Source organism: Echeneis naucrates, chromosome 2, assembly GCF_900963305.1.
Source record: "Echeneis naucrates chromosome 2, fEcheNa1.1, whole genome shotgun sequence".
Classification (NCBI taxonomy): domain Eukaryota; kingdom Metazoa; phylum Chordata; class Actinopteri; order Carangiformes; family Echeneidae; genus Echeneis; species Echeneis naucrates.
The window spans coordinates 8,630,811-8,647,151 of record NC_042512.1 but is presented as its reverse complement, the minus strand read 5'-3'; the positions used below and the strand labels follow the sequence as shown (position 1 = coordinate 8,647,151).

Here is a 16,341-nt window from a genome sequence, read left to right as displayed (position 1 = left end):
GAATCATCCAAAATCAAAGAAATCAACACAAATATAAACCCTTTTGCCAACAAAAACACCTCTGAGGTGCTCATACACAGAACAACAAAACTGTAATGGGTTCGCTCTCTCACCCAAGATTGGCACAAGTCTAGACTGGAACAGCTGAGAACTTTATTGACTACGTGCAGCAGCCCAAACAGACGGCAGGCAGAGGCAGAGTCTAGAGACAGGCAGCAGGTCAGGTTACCGGGGCAGAGATGAGGAGTAGTGGTCTGGGGCCGAAGGCAGGTTAGGCCCCAGGAGGTCCGTCGGGAAAGCTGAGCGTAATAAAAAGACAATCTGGCAGAGAGGCAGAGTGGAGGAGCTGGTTAAGGGGAGTCTGTTTATCCTGATTGAGAGAGGTAAGCCAATTTAATGCCAATTTAGTTTGAATATAGAACAGATTGTCAGAACTAATGTTTTCATTTTCCAAGGAACCTTCCCACCTGGTCCATTATTAGAATAATAATGTTTATATGAACCACTGACCCCACTGACCCCAAAGCACATGAATGTACATGAGCAACACACTGCAGCAGTGGAAATAAGGTGGCTCCAAACATACCTAATGTAAACATCAGCACCTCAGGAAAACATCCATTTTGCTGTGATTGTGTAGCAAAGCTTTAGTCCAATCAGCTGCAGTGGTTTGGTTCCACACTAAGATAAGGATTGGCTCTAAGGGCTGGTCTGCTGGGGGAGCAGTTGCCCCGTTGCCCTCCTCTCTCTGCTGCAGGAAACATGTTTGCTCCGTCTGCCTCGCTGATCTCCCAGCTATGTTAAATATCAGTCTCAGGATTCTATGGACTGATATCAGATCATTCAAATGAAGATCAGTCAGAATCGGGAAAATCAACAGTTTATTTATATATTTAATTTTCAACCCATCCTTATAATCCATTAAAGATGACATAGATCAGAATAGATTCTGCATATTTAAGTATGATTTCCACATTCAGCTATTCATGTTTCTTCAAATATATCATTAATGATGAGTTATGTTTTCTGTGTAGAACCTTTGGAGGTTGTGTAGTTGACAGTTTGACTGGTTTTAGAGTGGACTTACCTGCCAGAGCTAACAGATGGAGGCTCCAGTCAAACTTAAGTCGCACACTTCAGCATCCAACAAACGTCCCCATTGGCTGTTAAAGCTGTCAATCAAATGTATGTTTTTGATTGACAGATTCATCAGCCATTCATGTGGCCCCTTACATTTCTCCACACTTAAACCATTGGTGACCGTCGTCACTATGGCAACAATAAACAACACCTTTTGCAAAGGCGGCATGTAACATACGGTCACATAGTTTGTTCATTCAAACATTTAACTTTGCTAAGCAGGACGCTTCCACTCATTCAGTGACATTGCATGATTTACAACAAGGGGATAGTCAGATAAATGTCACTGACAGGTTGAGGTTGAGTCTCTCCATGCGATTGATCCACAGCTTTATCAGCCAATGGTGATGTTGGTTAAACTGCAACGTCAGATCAGTCTCAAAATTCAACACACAGATTTCATAACTGCACATTCAGCAATTTGTATGCTCCATAAATTTATCTCACAAGTGTGCCTCAAAATCACATTTGCGAAGTCCGAAATACGAGTACAAAAACTGAAATACGACTACGACACTGCAAAATATGAGTACGAAAGCCCCCACGAGAGTTCATTCATTATGAGATTGTTCTGACTCCATACAAAAAAGTGCAAGGGAAATGCCCCCACCCAAAATTCCATCCCTGACCAGAAGACCATCTCTGCGTTATACAAGAGATCATATGTGTCAGAATCAGAGATAGAAATAAAGTTTGGCTGACTCTGCTGTTTGGTTATTTCTGATGTGTTCAAATCACAATGATGACAGTTTGAGTCAGTTCAGGTTCATTTTCTCATTAAATCTTGTCACTGTTTGTATTTGACTGTTGTGAAGCTGCTTCCTGTTGGTTCAGCTGTTTGACTTTCATTTTCTAAACTTCTACTTTCTAAACCTTCAGCTCTGAACAGATGATGAAACATTGAACGCTTTCAAGCAGGAACTTTGTCTCCTAAAGTCACATCTTTTATTCTTTACTCAGGTTGTGGGGCTGCAGTTTGTCAGAGATCAGCTCTTCTTCTCTGGTCTCAGCTCTGAAGTCCAACCCCTCCCATCTCAGAGAACTGGACCTGAGTGAGAACAACCTGAAGGATTCAGGACTGAAGGATCTGTGTGGTTTTCTGGAGAGTCCTCACTGTAGACTGGAGACTCTGAGGTCAGACTCATGTTTTATTTCTGCTCTCAGATTAATATGATGTTACAGTTGTGGTGACTCTGACCTGCAGACATCAGGCTGATATTATACTGATCCTCACTGAGGATCTTCATGCTGACATCTGTTTTCTTCTTCTCTGGTTTAGTCCAGTCAGTGTGGCAGAGAAATGTTGAACTACAGATTTAAAACTTAAAAAAATAATAAAAATCCTTCAGTGTTTCAATGACAGGAAATATTTTTCCTCACTGACATGGACAAATATACATTCAGTGGGGTCGCAATCATTCACTCTCCAACAATTCGATTCAATTTGGATTTTTGGGGCTTTGATTCGATTCAAAATTCATTCTTTATTCAAAATGATTTTCGATTCAAAACAATTAGATTCATAGTCATGATGAAACTTTGAACGCTTTCAAGCAGGAACTTTGTCTCCTAAAGTCACATCTTTTATTCTTTGCACAGGTTGGAAAACTGCAGTTTGTCAGAGATGAGCTGTTCTTCTCTGGTCGCAGCTCTGAAGTCCAACCCCTCCCATCTCAGAGAACTGGACCTGAGGTGGAATGACCTGCAGGATTCAGGACTGAAGCATCTGTCTGATCTTGTGAAGAGTCCAAACTTCAGACTGGAGACTCTGAGGTCAGACTCATGTTTTATTTCCGCTACAGTTGGACTCAGTTCATGTTCCTTTCAGTAATATTGTTTCACTCTAACCCTCAGTGAAGCTGTGAGAGGAGAACAGAAACAGATTTCAGAATTAAACAGAAAGACAGAGAGAAAACAGTCAGCCAATCAGATCAGTCAGAGGACTGTTGTGATCATGTGACCATCAAATGAAGCAGATTCCAGCTGAAGAACTCAGATGTTCAGATTTTGGTCCTCGTCCATCAAACTGTCAGATCTGAGCTGAGACTGTTTGTTCTCTGATCAGGTTCATCTGTCACAGCTCTGAGATCAGTCTGACTGAAAGCTGCACATCACTGATCTTCTTTCATCACACTGTCACCATGTGGTCTTTCTGCAGACCAGAATCCTGTCTGTCTGTCTGTCTGTCTGTCTGTCTGTCTGTCAGAGTCTCTCAGTTTAAATGGACCTTCAGTAAATCATCAGTAAAGTGATGAACCTTCATGACTCAGCTCTTTATCTCCACTGTGGACTCAAAGAAATGTGCTGAGTCAGCAGACTTGAGGTCTGTGAGTTTCCAGCTCAGTGTGTTCACTCCAACACGTTAACATGAGCTGAGAGGAAGCAGCTGCTGCACATCTGGACTGAACAGGACTGAAGTCCCTGCAGGTCTTTATGCTGGATCTGCATCACTGACTGACAGCTGATGGACAGAGTCAGGAAACACTGATGGATCTGCTCTCTTCTTCTCTCTACACAGGTGGCAGTGAAGAGGACGGTGTGTGTTGATGGAGGATCAGCTGCTTCCTGATGATCCAGATGTTGCAGCAGCAGCTTGTCCAGACTCTGGACCATGTTCCTGGGAGGTGGAGAGGAGAGCTTCATCCAGCAGAGACTGACAGAGGAATCAGAACTGGTCTGAGAACAGAGTCCAGTCCACCATGATCCCAGAGACTCCTCAAGTCCTCCTCTCCTCTCAGCCAGCTCCTCCAAACTCCACCTGGGGTTTAGGTTCAGCTTCTTCTGGACCCTTTGGGCTGCTTTGGGGACATTTATACAAGCATTTTTTTTGTTCGTATAAAATATTTCCATGTGAAATATTTAACTGTCAGTCGGCACTGATTAAACTTTTAAATAGGCCCTTTCTTCACTTCATAAAATGTAATTGTGTGTTTTTTTTTTAATCATTATCTCAACTAATTCTTATTTTTAACATGTTCCAAAAAAAGTATGTAAATACATAACAGGATGCTGAAAGAGCAGAACTCAGAGGACACTGCAATTTTTATTTCTTGTACTAAAAGACCTTTGTAAGACAAACAATGTCCTGTTTTAATCTGTGTGTGTGGTGATGATGCGGCCTGGGTGGGGATATTGTTTATTTTTATATTTTAATGTTTAAAGAACTTTGTGTAACATTGCTATTAGTTTGAAAAGTTTTGTATTAATAAAGTTCAAATTATTGATATAGTGATATAATATTGTCTGAATGTGCTGCTGCTGAACTGGGACTCATGAGTTCCACTCTGAACCAATGAGTCATGAATCATGAGTCTGACTGTGAACCAGTCTACAGTATGTGCTGTGGGTGAGTGACAGCTCATAGCGGGGAGGGAAAGGGAGTGAAACAGCAAACCAGAGCTGCTGCTTTTCCTCCTTCTTTCTATATGAACATGAGCACCATGATGCACACTGCTGTGTTCTCATATCAAGCTCATGTTCACCTTCTTTCTTTCACAGGGAGAACATGAAAGAAGCTGAAGCTGAACTCAGCCTTCCAACTTTAGTGCTCCGTGTCACAGACTGATCCATTTTCTGACGTTATAGTCCACACCAGGCTGCAGCCTCTCTGTGTGACACTTTGTTCATCATTATTTTCACACTTTAGTTCCTGCTTCTTTTCATTTAGGCTCCATGTAGGCTGTTCATGATGACTTTGTTTGTGTGTGGCTGTTTTCTTCTGAATGTGGGATCTCTGTCTGAATGAAAGTTTCACAATCACTGCCTCAGACTGCATTCAGAAGGAATTGTTGAAGTCATAGAAGCTGAAGAGTTGATGATCAGAGGCTGACAGCTAAAGGAAGCTAGAATGCACACTGCTCTCTGACAGAGTCGGCCTCCCTCCACATTTAGGAGGCTTTTTCACTTCTTACAACAGCTGACAAAGGGCTCATCTGGGATTTGAACCCCGGACCTGTCACACCTTAGCCAGAATCATCCTGATTGTTCCTGGAATGGTTTGGTTAGTCAGAGTGTGTCTGTGTGTGTTCTTGTCTCTCTGAGTGGTTGGAAATGAAAATGGAGATCGGTAGAAGCAGATGACTCTGAGGATGAATGAATGTTTCACTGACAACATCACAACTGTTTACTCACCTCACAACGAGACTGTGTGACGTCACTGGAGATCAATGACATTTCCTGTCCTTCATCGCTCTCCCACGCGACACCAACTCAAACGTCACATTCGCATTAGATTCAGCTGGAGCGGCGCATGCGCACGAGGAAGCTCACACTTGTCTCGTGAACGAATGAAGTGAAACACAAATCAGCTGTTATTAGACAAATAAGTGGCGTTAAATTGGACTAAAACCAAATCTGTTGGTTTGTTCCTCCTAATACTTATTAAAATGCTTCTTTTCCTGCTTTCGCTCATTTTTGCAATCACAGAAGCTGCGCACCTCGTCCAGTGTGTGTGTGTGTGTTTGTGTGTGCTCACTCTGCTGGTCTGAGCTCTCAGTTCATTTAAATACTTTGTTGTCTGTCTGTATTATGTGAGAAACTTTGAAACACTCTGAACTTCTTTAAAACACGGTGGATTTACTGATATGAAAGAGTCCAGCAGTCCATGATGGATTATCATAGAAAGATATCAGCTTTAATGTAAATACATTGTTGTATATTAATACAGAAATTTGAATAATCATCTGTGAAAGGCTGCTGATACCTGGAGATTCATGACATCATGGTAAAAGATGTTGAATGAGCATTGGTGGTTCAGTGGTAGAATTCTCGCCTGCCACGCGGGAGGCCCGGGTTCGATTCCCGGCCAATGCAGAGTAACTTTTTACCAACATCCAGATGTTAGAAACACAGTGCTGCTTGGAAAATACCCTGATAGACTCCAACACACTGTGACTTTGTGAAACAACCAGTGGAGCCCCCTGGTGGTCAGTAGAAGTGCAGCCCCTCTGAGCTGGTGGCAGACCAAGGCTTCAGTCTGCACACATCTTCCACATGTGATGGCACACACACTGTGTATTGTGGCAACATCCGTCCCCTCAGAGAGAATCTGCTCTTTAACCCTCCTGTCGTTTTCACCCCCCGCCCCTTACTTTAGTGTTCCTGCTCTGTTTGATACGGTGGCCGGTAAGTGCAAAACTAAATTACAAAGTGCCAAACACTTTTACAAAGCGTGAAACAAATTTACATGTTGGGAAACATTTTTACATTGCATTCAACAAAATTAAATAAGAAAAACACTTTTACCCCGGACAAAACAAATTCGCATGTTAGAAAACAAATTTCCAAAAGAAATCTTCCGGAAGGGGAATGTACCAAATGCCGGAAGTGATCCAGAAGAAGATTGACTGTGAGCTCAAAAAGTTTGTATCGGTTTGTGTGGCGGGAAAACTTTGCAGAGTGAAAGTTTATGGCAGCATGGAGTAAATGATGTTTTGGCCGTTTTGTGGAAACAACTTGAGCCAATTTACGCGGTTGTGTTTTCCGTGCGGACGATCTGTAGAATGTTTAACGTTGATGAACGGACCAGACGGAAGGAGCACGCGCACAGCAGACATCTAATAAACAGCCGGAAAATGCTAAACAAGCTAAGTGTAGCATCGCGCTAACTAGCTGAAGCCGCTGTCAGACATGCAGTGAATTAAAGTGCACCGTTTCATTTTGCAGCCAATCGTTGTCTTCACGGAATAGCAACGCGTTTAGTTAGTATGCGTTGCTAGTTTTTATTTATTTATTTATTTATTTATTTTAGGCTTACAGTTATGCTAAATGCACAATTGTTGCTGATTGTTTTAGCTGCTGCTAACTTTCTGTTTTGATACGGAACTCCGTTCATTCCAGCAGAACAACCATGAACATCATATAAACAATTCATGGAGGACAGAAAGTCAAAGTCAAAAGAACTGTGGGCCGAAAGGAAACAGGTCCAGGTACGTGTGTGGATATATCTGTAAAATATGGAAGTAAATATGTGTGTGTGTGAAATGAATGATATCTTTTTGTTATTTTAGCAGATAAACATGGATTGATGGCGCCACATGGAGCTGATTTAAAAGCTCAGAGAGGGAAAACACTCCCATTATATACAGATCCGGAGGTAGCAGCACCTGATCTACTGAAGCAAGCTGTCCAAGAAATTAGAACATTTAACAAGAAGATGGATGAAGGAGCAGACCTTCTTTTGTATCCAGACTGTTCAGAGGTGCTCCATGTGCCTGGGTCAGAAAGTCCATTCAAACTGGCAGAATATAAAAAGGAAATAGGAAAGGCACTTTTTTCATTTGCCTAGAAACACACTTTAGAGGAGGTTTGTGGAGCTCTTCATTCAATATTTTTTTACACATTTATTTACTCTGATGCAGCATAATTAATAATGTGTTGAATTGTTTGTTTTTACTACAGAGGTTGATACATCAGACTCTGATTCTGAAATTGTCATCACATCGAGGAGCACAGCTGAATTCAATGCAGCTGACACTGTGGTACGTTCATTTTTACAGTTTGTACTTTAATTCAGTTTTTTCCCTTTATTTATTGACAGGATGTGTATTTGGTTTCAAGCATTAAGTCTAAGAACCAAGTCTTGATTATTTGGCATTTACTATTCCAATCAGACACCCTGATAACCTTTCACCATTGATATATACTGTATGTGGTGAGGGAACAATAATGGAAGCTGTTTAAAGTTGCTGACAATTGTGTGCTTTTCTTCTCAGGTTTTTGAACCAAAAAAAACACAGTTCTCCCAAACGCAAACCTGAAGATAAAGGGTAGGTATTAGTTTTTACAAAAGAAGTCATTTGTCTTTAAGTTGTTGATGTGATTGTGATGAACATGTGGTAGAAAATATCATACGTGTGATATAATTTATAACAAAATCATCTTATTTATAAATCTTATGGTTCCTCTCTACCTCTAAATGTTACTCAAAGCTCTGTTATACTCTGTATCATAAAGTTCATCAGTTTATCAATTTTATCATGTTTCAGAGATTCATCCACAGCTCAGCCTGGACAGGTATTAAGGCAGATTATGGCAGCCTGATGTTCTTTGCTTTCAGTGTGTTGTTTCAGACATTTTCATTTGTTTTTCAGACAGTAATATCTGACACCGAGGATCTGGATCCACCTGAAACAAATCCAGTCAGGAGTACTTGCTACGGGTAAGTAAAAAAACAACAGCGACTCACTTAATTTAATTTTACTTTATTGATTACATGGGAAAGATATTTGCATTTGTAAGATGTTCAACATATTCTGAAACCTGTGACATGCTGGTAAAATTCACAGATGATGCTGTTTTGGAAGAAGGAATTGACACAGGTGGGCTGAGACGAGAGTTTTTAACTCTTCTGATGAAACATCTGAAAGACCGGCCCATTTCTGATGGACCAGAAGGACATCAGTTCTTGGTGTACAATGCAAATGGTATGAACAGGGTTAGATGTAAACAACACTAATGGTTAATGATCATTAACTTTATATATCACATGACATACACTTTGTTGCTTGAACTATTTTTAAAAAACGTGTTGTTTCATCTCAGATTGAGAATGTTTCTTCAGTGGATGCTCTGTGAGAATGCATCATGAGACGCAGCACAATGTTACAGACAGCAGGCTGTCTGAGACGTGTTGCTCCTGTTGAAGAAAAGAAAGAAATCGTGTCAGACTCCCTCCGATGGTACATTATTGACCACATCCCATCTGTAATTGACAGGTAAGATCATATTTGTAATGATGTGATTTTTATTTTTTTGTATTTAAGATATTTTAGTTTGAAATGCCTCATCATCCCCCTCTGTGGTTTATTAAGAATGTATATTTTTTAGCTCTGAATCAGTGTGTCAGAATGTGTGCCTTAGTTTAGTATAATTGCTGTGTGATGTCTGTCTCCCCTTCCTCTGTCTTATGCCAATCAAAAGGTGCTCATGTCATTCCAGTCTTGTTTGTGTGCGTAATTCTTGCAGTCTGTAGAGTAACAATTACCCTGCCAAGTGCAAAGCAAGACACAGAGTTCTTCTTTAAATCAGTAATGTTCAACACAACCATTTTTACTCATTTCTATATGTTTGGGTGGATAGTCATTTTAGAAAACATTGAAGTTTCTTTAGGTCATTTAAATGTGAAACAATGTTTGTGGTGACTTTTTAGATTCAAAGATGGTCTTTCAGCTCTTCAGTTTCTGACTGCACTGCAGCAACAGCCTACTTTGCTGGCCCCTGTCCTGTGCCACTCTGAAAAGCCACTCACTGGTCTGGAACTTGAGACTCTTCAAACCTGACCTCAGTCCATCAGGAAGTAACAGGAGACTTAAAGAAAGTCAAACTTTGGGCTACTGGGCGGACTGTGTCTTTGAGTGGTCTTTGTCCACCACTCCAAATCAGATTTCATTGCTTGTCATTCACTTTTCCTTGTGATGTTTCCAAATGATTCTGGTACCTGTTCATCTGAAGAAATGAAACAATGGGAATGCAAATGTTATGTTGACAAACAATAAAAAAATTGCAAATATTTCCTTCTGATTGCATCTGTGATAGATTGGTTATGAGTTTTTTCCAAACTATTTTAAAACAGAAAAATTGCATGTTTTTCAGTCATGGCAATATTTGATTCAATTCTGTGTTACTTGTCTAATACCAAATCACAGCACAGTCATCTCATGGCTCTTGACATGTATATTTAAAAAATTAATTAATTTAAAAAATAAATAAATAGAAATAGGACAGAAACCCCAATGAACAAGCACAATGTGGAAGGGAAAATTCCCTTTGTCACTGACTCACAGCTCAGCAGTTTCTTTCAGCTTCATGTACAGTTCTGTTGCAGACTCCCAGTTCTCTGGCTTCTGTAGTTGTTTGTGCTCCATAACAAAGTCAAAGTCCTCCTGCATGTTTGAGTCCCCACATGGAGCTATTGACAGGCTCGCCTCTGGAACAGCATCCAAATCAGCTGGTTCAATCTCAAATCCGTGTTAGATACAATAAATAGCATTTATATTATTTATTTACATTTAAGCAATAAATAAATAAAACAAACATGGAAATATCAATCCATCACCAATATTACCTGTGTGGTCAGCAGTACAGTTCATTGGACATGACGCTGTTCTGGAAGTGTGAATCCTGTGACTGTTCCACAGTCTCACACACTCATCCAACATCACCATAGCAACATCTCAGAAGGCACTGATGCTCATGGCTCCCGTTGAAGTATCCAGCAAACAACTCCATCCAGAACTGAGACCTGTAGAAATGGATAGAATCCGAAGTAAATATATATTATTAGTAGAAGTGGGACTCCATTAAAAAAAATCTAATTCATTAAAGGCTTTGAAATGAACGCGTTAAAGTCCCAGCCTCAATTATTATATATGTTTAGAGGAGTTCATCTGCGACAGAACATAAAGATAAAAATCAAATGAAAGGTCAGTCATAATAAAATGACTTCATGAAGGCCACTTACCTTCCCCTTCTAAATATGGCCCACCAGGATTCAACACGCTGCTTATTCGTGGATGAGCCATACATGTGGCTGGACGGCCCAGAGCAGCAGTCATCATGATGGAGGCGTAGGGGAGACTGAATGGCAGCCATAATGCCATTCTCCGTGCCACAATCAGTCCTCAGTCTCATGAGAGGAGATTCTCAGCGATCACTGTTGGCTTCTTGTTATTTGTCGGTCCACATTGGAGCCACAGCACTTTAGGTGAAAAAATCCATCCATGCGTCCTGAGAGAGCCAGTTTATCAGAACCATCTGCATGCCACATACAGTTCGCTCCCATTGAGTAGCAGCTTCTTCTTAGAAACCTTCTGCGTGCTCTCTCATTCATCACATCATCTCTCTTCACTCGAAGATTGGACTTTTGTCTGAGTACCTGCCACATCGTCCGATAGCCAAACAGTTGTCCAGGTCCACGAAGTTCCAAGCTGATGGCGTTTGGAGAGGAATCATCCTTTTAAGAGTCCGCAGGCTGATGTTTGCACCGTGTAAACTTCACATCATGCTTCAGTAGATCAGGTGCTGCTACCTCCGGATCTGTATATAATGGGAATGTTTTCCCTCTCTGAGCTTTTAAATCAGCTCCATGTGGCGCCATCAATCCATGTTTATCTACTAAAATAACAAAAAGATATCATTCATTTCACACACACACACACACATATATATTTACTTCCATATTTTACAGATATATCCACACACGTACCTGGACCTGTTTCCTTTCGGCCCACAGTTCTTTTGACTTTGACTTTCTGTCCTCCATGAATTGTTTATATGATGTTCATGGTTGTTCTGCTGGAATGAACGGAGTTCCGCATCAAAACACAAAGTTAGCAGCAGCTAAAACAATCAGCAACAATTGTGCATTTAGCATAACTGAAAGCCTAACAAATAAATAAATAAAAAACTAGCAACGCATACTAACTAAACGCGTCGCTATTCCGTGAAGACAACGATTGGCTGCAAAATGAAACGGTGCACTTTAATTCACTGCATGTCTGACAGCGGCTTCAGCTAGTTAGCGCGATGCTACACTTAGCTTGTTTAGCATTTTCCGGCTGTTTATTAGATGTCTCCTGTGCGCGTGCTCCTTCCGTCTGGTCCGTTCATCAACGTTAAACATTCTACAGATCGTCCGCACGGAAAACACAACCGCGTAAATTGGCTCAAGTTGTTTCCACAAAACGGCCAAAACATCATTTACTCCATGCTGCCATAAACTTTCACTCCGCAAAGTTTTCCCGCCACACAAACTAATACAAGCTTTTTGAGCTCACAGTCAATTTTCTTCTGGATCACTTCCGGTAGTTGGTACATTCCCCTTCCGGAAGATTCTGTCGTTTGGAAAATTGTTTCGCAACTTAAAACGTAAAATTGTTTTCTTAAATGTGAGTTTGTTTTGTCCGTGGGAAACGTGTTTTCCTTGTGTCATTTTGTTGAGTAAAATGTAAAAATGTTTCCCAACATGTAAATTTGTTTCACTTTTTGTAAAAGTGTTTGGCACTTTGTAATTTAGTTTTGCACTTACCGGCCACCGTATCAAACAGAGCAGGAACACTAAAGTAAGGGGCGGGGGGTGAAAACGACAGGAGGGTTAAAGAGCAGATTCTCTCTGAGGGGACGGATGTTGCCACAATACACAGTGTGTGTGCCATCACATGTGGAAGATGTGTGCAGACTGAAGCCTTGGTCTGCCACCAGCTCAGAGGGGCTGCACTTCTACTGACCACCAGGGGGCTCCACTGGTTGTTTCACAAAGTCACAGTTCTACCACTGAACCACCAATGCTTATTTTAAGACTTTTACAATGACGTCATGAATCTCCAGGCATCAGCAGCCTTTCACAGATGATTATTGTAATTTCTGTATTAATATACAACAATGTATTTACATTAAAGCTGATATCTTTCTATAATAATCCATCATGGACCGCTGGACACTTTGATATCAGTAAATCCACCGTGTTTTAAAGAAGTTCAGAGTGTTTCAGAGTTTCTGACATGATACAGACAGACAGATCCAACAAAGTATTTAAATGAACTGAGAGCTCAGACCAGCAGAGAGAGCACACACACACACACACACACACACAGTGGACGAGGTGCGCGATTCCAAAAATGAGCGAAAGCAGGAAAAGAAGCATTTTAATAAGTAGAAGGCAAAACAGACATCTGAGTATGTGGGAGGAACAAACCAACTGATTTGATTTTAGTTCAATTTAACGCCACTTATTTGTCTAATAACAGCTGATTTGTGTTTCACTTCATTCTTCGCGAGACAAGCGTGAGCTTCTTTGTGCGCATGCGCCATTCCGTCTGACTCTTTGACGCTTCCGTCTTTGATCTCCAGTGACGTCACACAGTCACGTTGTGGGATGAGTAAACGGCTGTTGATGTTGTCAGTGAAACATTCATTCATCCTCAGAGTCATCTGCTTCTACCGATCTCCATTTTCATTTCCAACCACTCAGAGAGACAAGAACACACACAGACACACTCTGACTAACCAAACCATTCCAGGAACAATCAGGATGATTCTGGCTCAGGGTGTGACAGGTCCGGGGTTCAAATCCCAGATGAGCCCTTTGTCAGCTGTTGTAAGAAGTGAAAAAGCCTCCTAAATGTGGAGGGAGGCCGACTCTGTCAGAGAGCAGTGTGCATTCTAGCTTCCTTTAGCTGTCAGCCTCTGATCATCAACTCTTCAGCTTCTATGACTTCAACAATTCCTTCTGAATGCAGTCTGAGGCAGTGATTGTGAAACTTTCATTCAGACAGAGATCCCACATTCAGAAGAAAACAGCCACACACAAACAAAGTCATCATGAACAGCCTACATGGAGCCTAAATGAAAAGAAGCAGGAACTAAAGTGTGAAAATAATGATGAACAAAGTGTCACACAGAGAGGCTGCAGCCTGGTGTGGACTATAACGTCAGAAAATGGATCAGTCTGTGACACGGAGCACTAAAGTTGGAAGGCTGAGTTCAGCTTCAGCTTCTTTCATGTTCTCCCTGTGAAAGAAAGAAGGTGAACATGAGCTTGATATGAGAACACAGCAGTGTGCATCATGGTGCTCATGTTCATATAGAAAGAAGGAGGAAAAGCAGCAGCTCTGGTTTGCTGTTTCACTCCCTTTCCCTCCCCGCTATGAGCTGTCACTCACCCACAGCACATACTGTAGACTGGTTCACAGTCAGACTCATGATTCATGACTCATTGGTTCAGAGTGGAACTCATGAGTCCCAGTTCAGCAGCAGCACATTCAGACAATATTATATCACTATATCAATAATTTGAACTTTATTAATGCAAAACTTTTCAAACTAATAGCAATGTTACACAAAGTTCTTTAAACATTAAAATATAAAAATAAACAATATCCCCACCCAGGCCACATCATCACCACACACACACAGATTAAAACAGGACATTGTTTGTCTTACAAAGGTCTTTTAGTACACAAAATAAAAATTGCAATGTCCTCTGAGTTCTGCTCTTTCAGCATCCTGTTATGTATTTACATACTTTTTTTGGAACATGTTAAAAATAAGAATTAGTTGAGATAATGATTAAAAAAAAAACAACACAATTTATTGGACATTATTGGACTGTATTATGTCACAATATCATTCAATTAACCAACCAACATATCAATCGCTGCTTTAAACTTTTATTTATACAGCCCCTTTCAAAAAAAAGTTTCACAAAGGGCTTTAAACATTGAAACGTAAGAATAATCAGGATGAGTTCTCCCACACAGGCCACATCTCTCTCACACACACATTATGTTTTTCTACTAAATATAATTTAGTACACTGAATAAAAATTGTCCTTTCAGAAGATAAACTATTGTCATCTCCTCTTTGCCCTTTCAGCATCCCGTTATTTATTGGCATGCTTTTTTTGCCACATGTGGATAAAAATAAATATTGTTGAAGATAAGAAAACAAAGAAAAATGCAATATTTTTAAGAAGTGAAGAAAAGGCCAATTTAAAAGTTTAATCAGTGCCGAATGACAGTCAACATATTTCACAAGAAAATATTTTATATCAACAAAAAATGCTTGTAGAAACGTTCCAAAAACAACCCAAAGGGTCCAGAAGAAGCTGAACCTAAACCCCAGGTGGAGTTTGGAGGAGCTGGCTGAGAGGAGAGGAGGACTTGAGGAGTCTCTGGGATCATGGTGGACTGGACTCTGTTCTCAGACCAGTTCTGATTCCTCTGTCAGTCTCTGCTGGATGAAGCTCTCCTCTCCACCTCCCAGGAACATGGTCCAGAGTCTGGACAAGCTGCTGCTGCAACATCTGGATCATCAGGAAGCAGCTGATCCTCTGTCAACACACACCTTCTTCTTCACTGCCACCTGTGTAGAGAAGAAGAGAGCAGATCCATCAGTGTTTCCTGACTCTGTCCATCAGCTGTCAGTCAGTGATGCAGATCCAGCATAAAGACCTGCAGGGACTTCAGTCCTGTTCAGTCCAGATGTGCAGCAGTTGCTTCCTCTCAGCTCATGTTAACATGTTGGAGTGAACACACTGAGCTGGAAACTCACTGACCTCAAGTCTGCTGACTCAGCACATTTCTCTGAGTCCACAGTGGAGATAAAGTGCTGAGTCATGAAGGTTCATCACTTTACTGATGATTTACTGAAGGTCCATTTAAACAGAGACTCAGACAGACAGACAGACAGACAGGCAGACAGGCAGACAGACAGGCAGACAGACAGACACACAGACAGACAGACAGACAGACAGACAGGATTCTGGTCTGCAGAAAGACCACATGGTGACAGTGTGATGAAAGAAGATCAGTGATGTGCAGCTTTCAGTCAGACTGATCTCAGAGCTGTGACAGATGAACCTGATCAGAGAACAAACAGTCTCAGCTCAGATCTGACAGTTTGATGGACGAAGACCAGAATCTGAACATCTCTGAGTTCTTCAGCTGGAATCTGCTTCATTTGATGGTCACATGATCACAACAGTCCTGAAATCTGTTTCTGTTCTCCTCTCACAGCTTCACCGAGGAGTTTGAAGGTTCACAGGAAACACTGAGTCTTTGCTCTGATACTGGATTTAAACAATATTACTGAAAGGAACATGAACTGAGTCCAACTCTACTGACCTCAGAGTCTCCAGTCTGAAGTCTGGACTCTTCACAAGATCAGACAGATCCTTCAGGTCTGAATCCTGCAGGTCGTTCCAACTCAGGTACAGTTCTCTGAGATGGGAGGGGTTGGACTTCAGAGCTGAGACCAGAGAAGAACAGCTGATCTCTGACAACCTGCAGCGCTCCAACCTCAGTAAAGAAGAAAAGATGTGACTTTAGGAGACAAAGTTCCTGCTTGAAAGTGTTCAGTGTTTCATCATCTGTTGATGATGAATGAAAGTCAAACAGCTGAACCACCAAGAAGCAGCTTCACAACAGTCAAATACAAACAGTGACAAGCAGCTCTTTTAATATTAATGACAACATGCTGCTGCTTCCATTAAGACGTAGTGACTCCACCTCTTAAAGTCGACCAGCTCCACCTGTGGCTCCTTCTGTACAAACTCATATTCATTAGAGATTCTACTAAAAATCCTCAACTTTTCAAAGAAAAGAAAAGTCAAAACATGGTTCACAACATCTGGAACATATTCACTTCATTCAGCGGTGACCCCGTTTAACAAATAGTTTTGCCTGAATCTTTCCATCAGTCTGC

The 16,341-nt window shown here is 41.1% G+C and overlaps 1 non-coding gene across 1 annotated transcript; it reads left to right on the top strand.

Moving 5' to 3' along the window:
• The first annotated feature begins 5,881 nt into the window (after window positions 1–5,881).
• On the top strand, window positions 5,882–5,952 carry trnag-gcc (transfer RNA glycine (anticodon GCC)). The gene has a single exon. It is a non-coding gene; the product is annotated as a tRNA-Gly (tRNA).
• The last annotated feature ends 10,389 nt before the right edge of the window (window positions 5,953–16,341 follow it).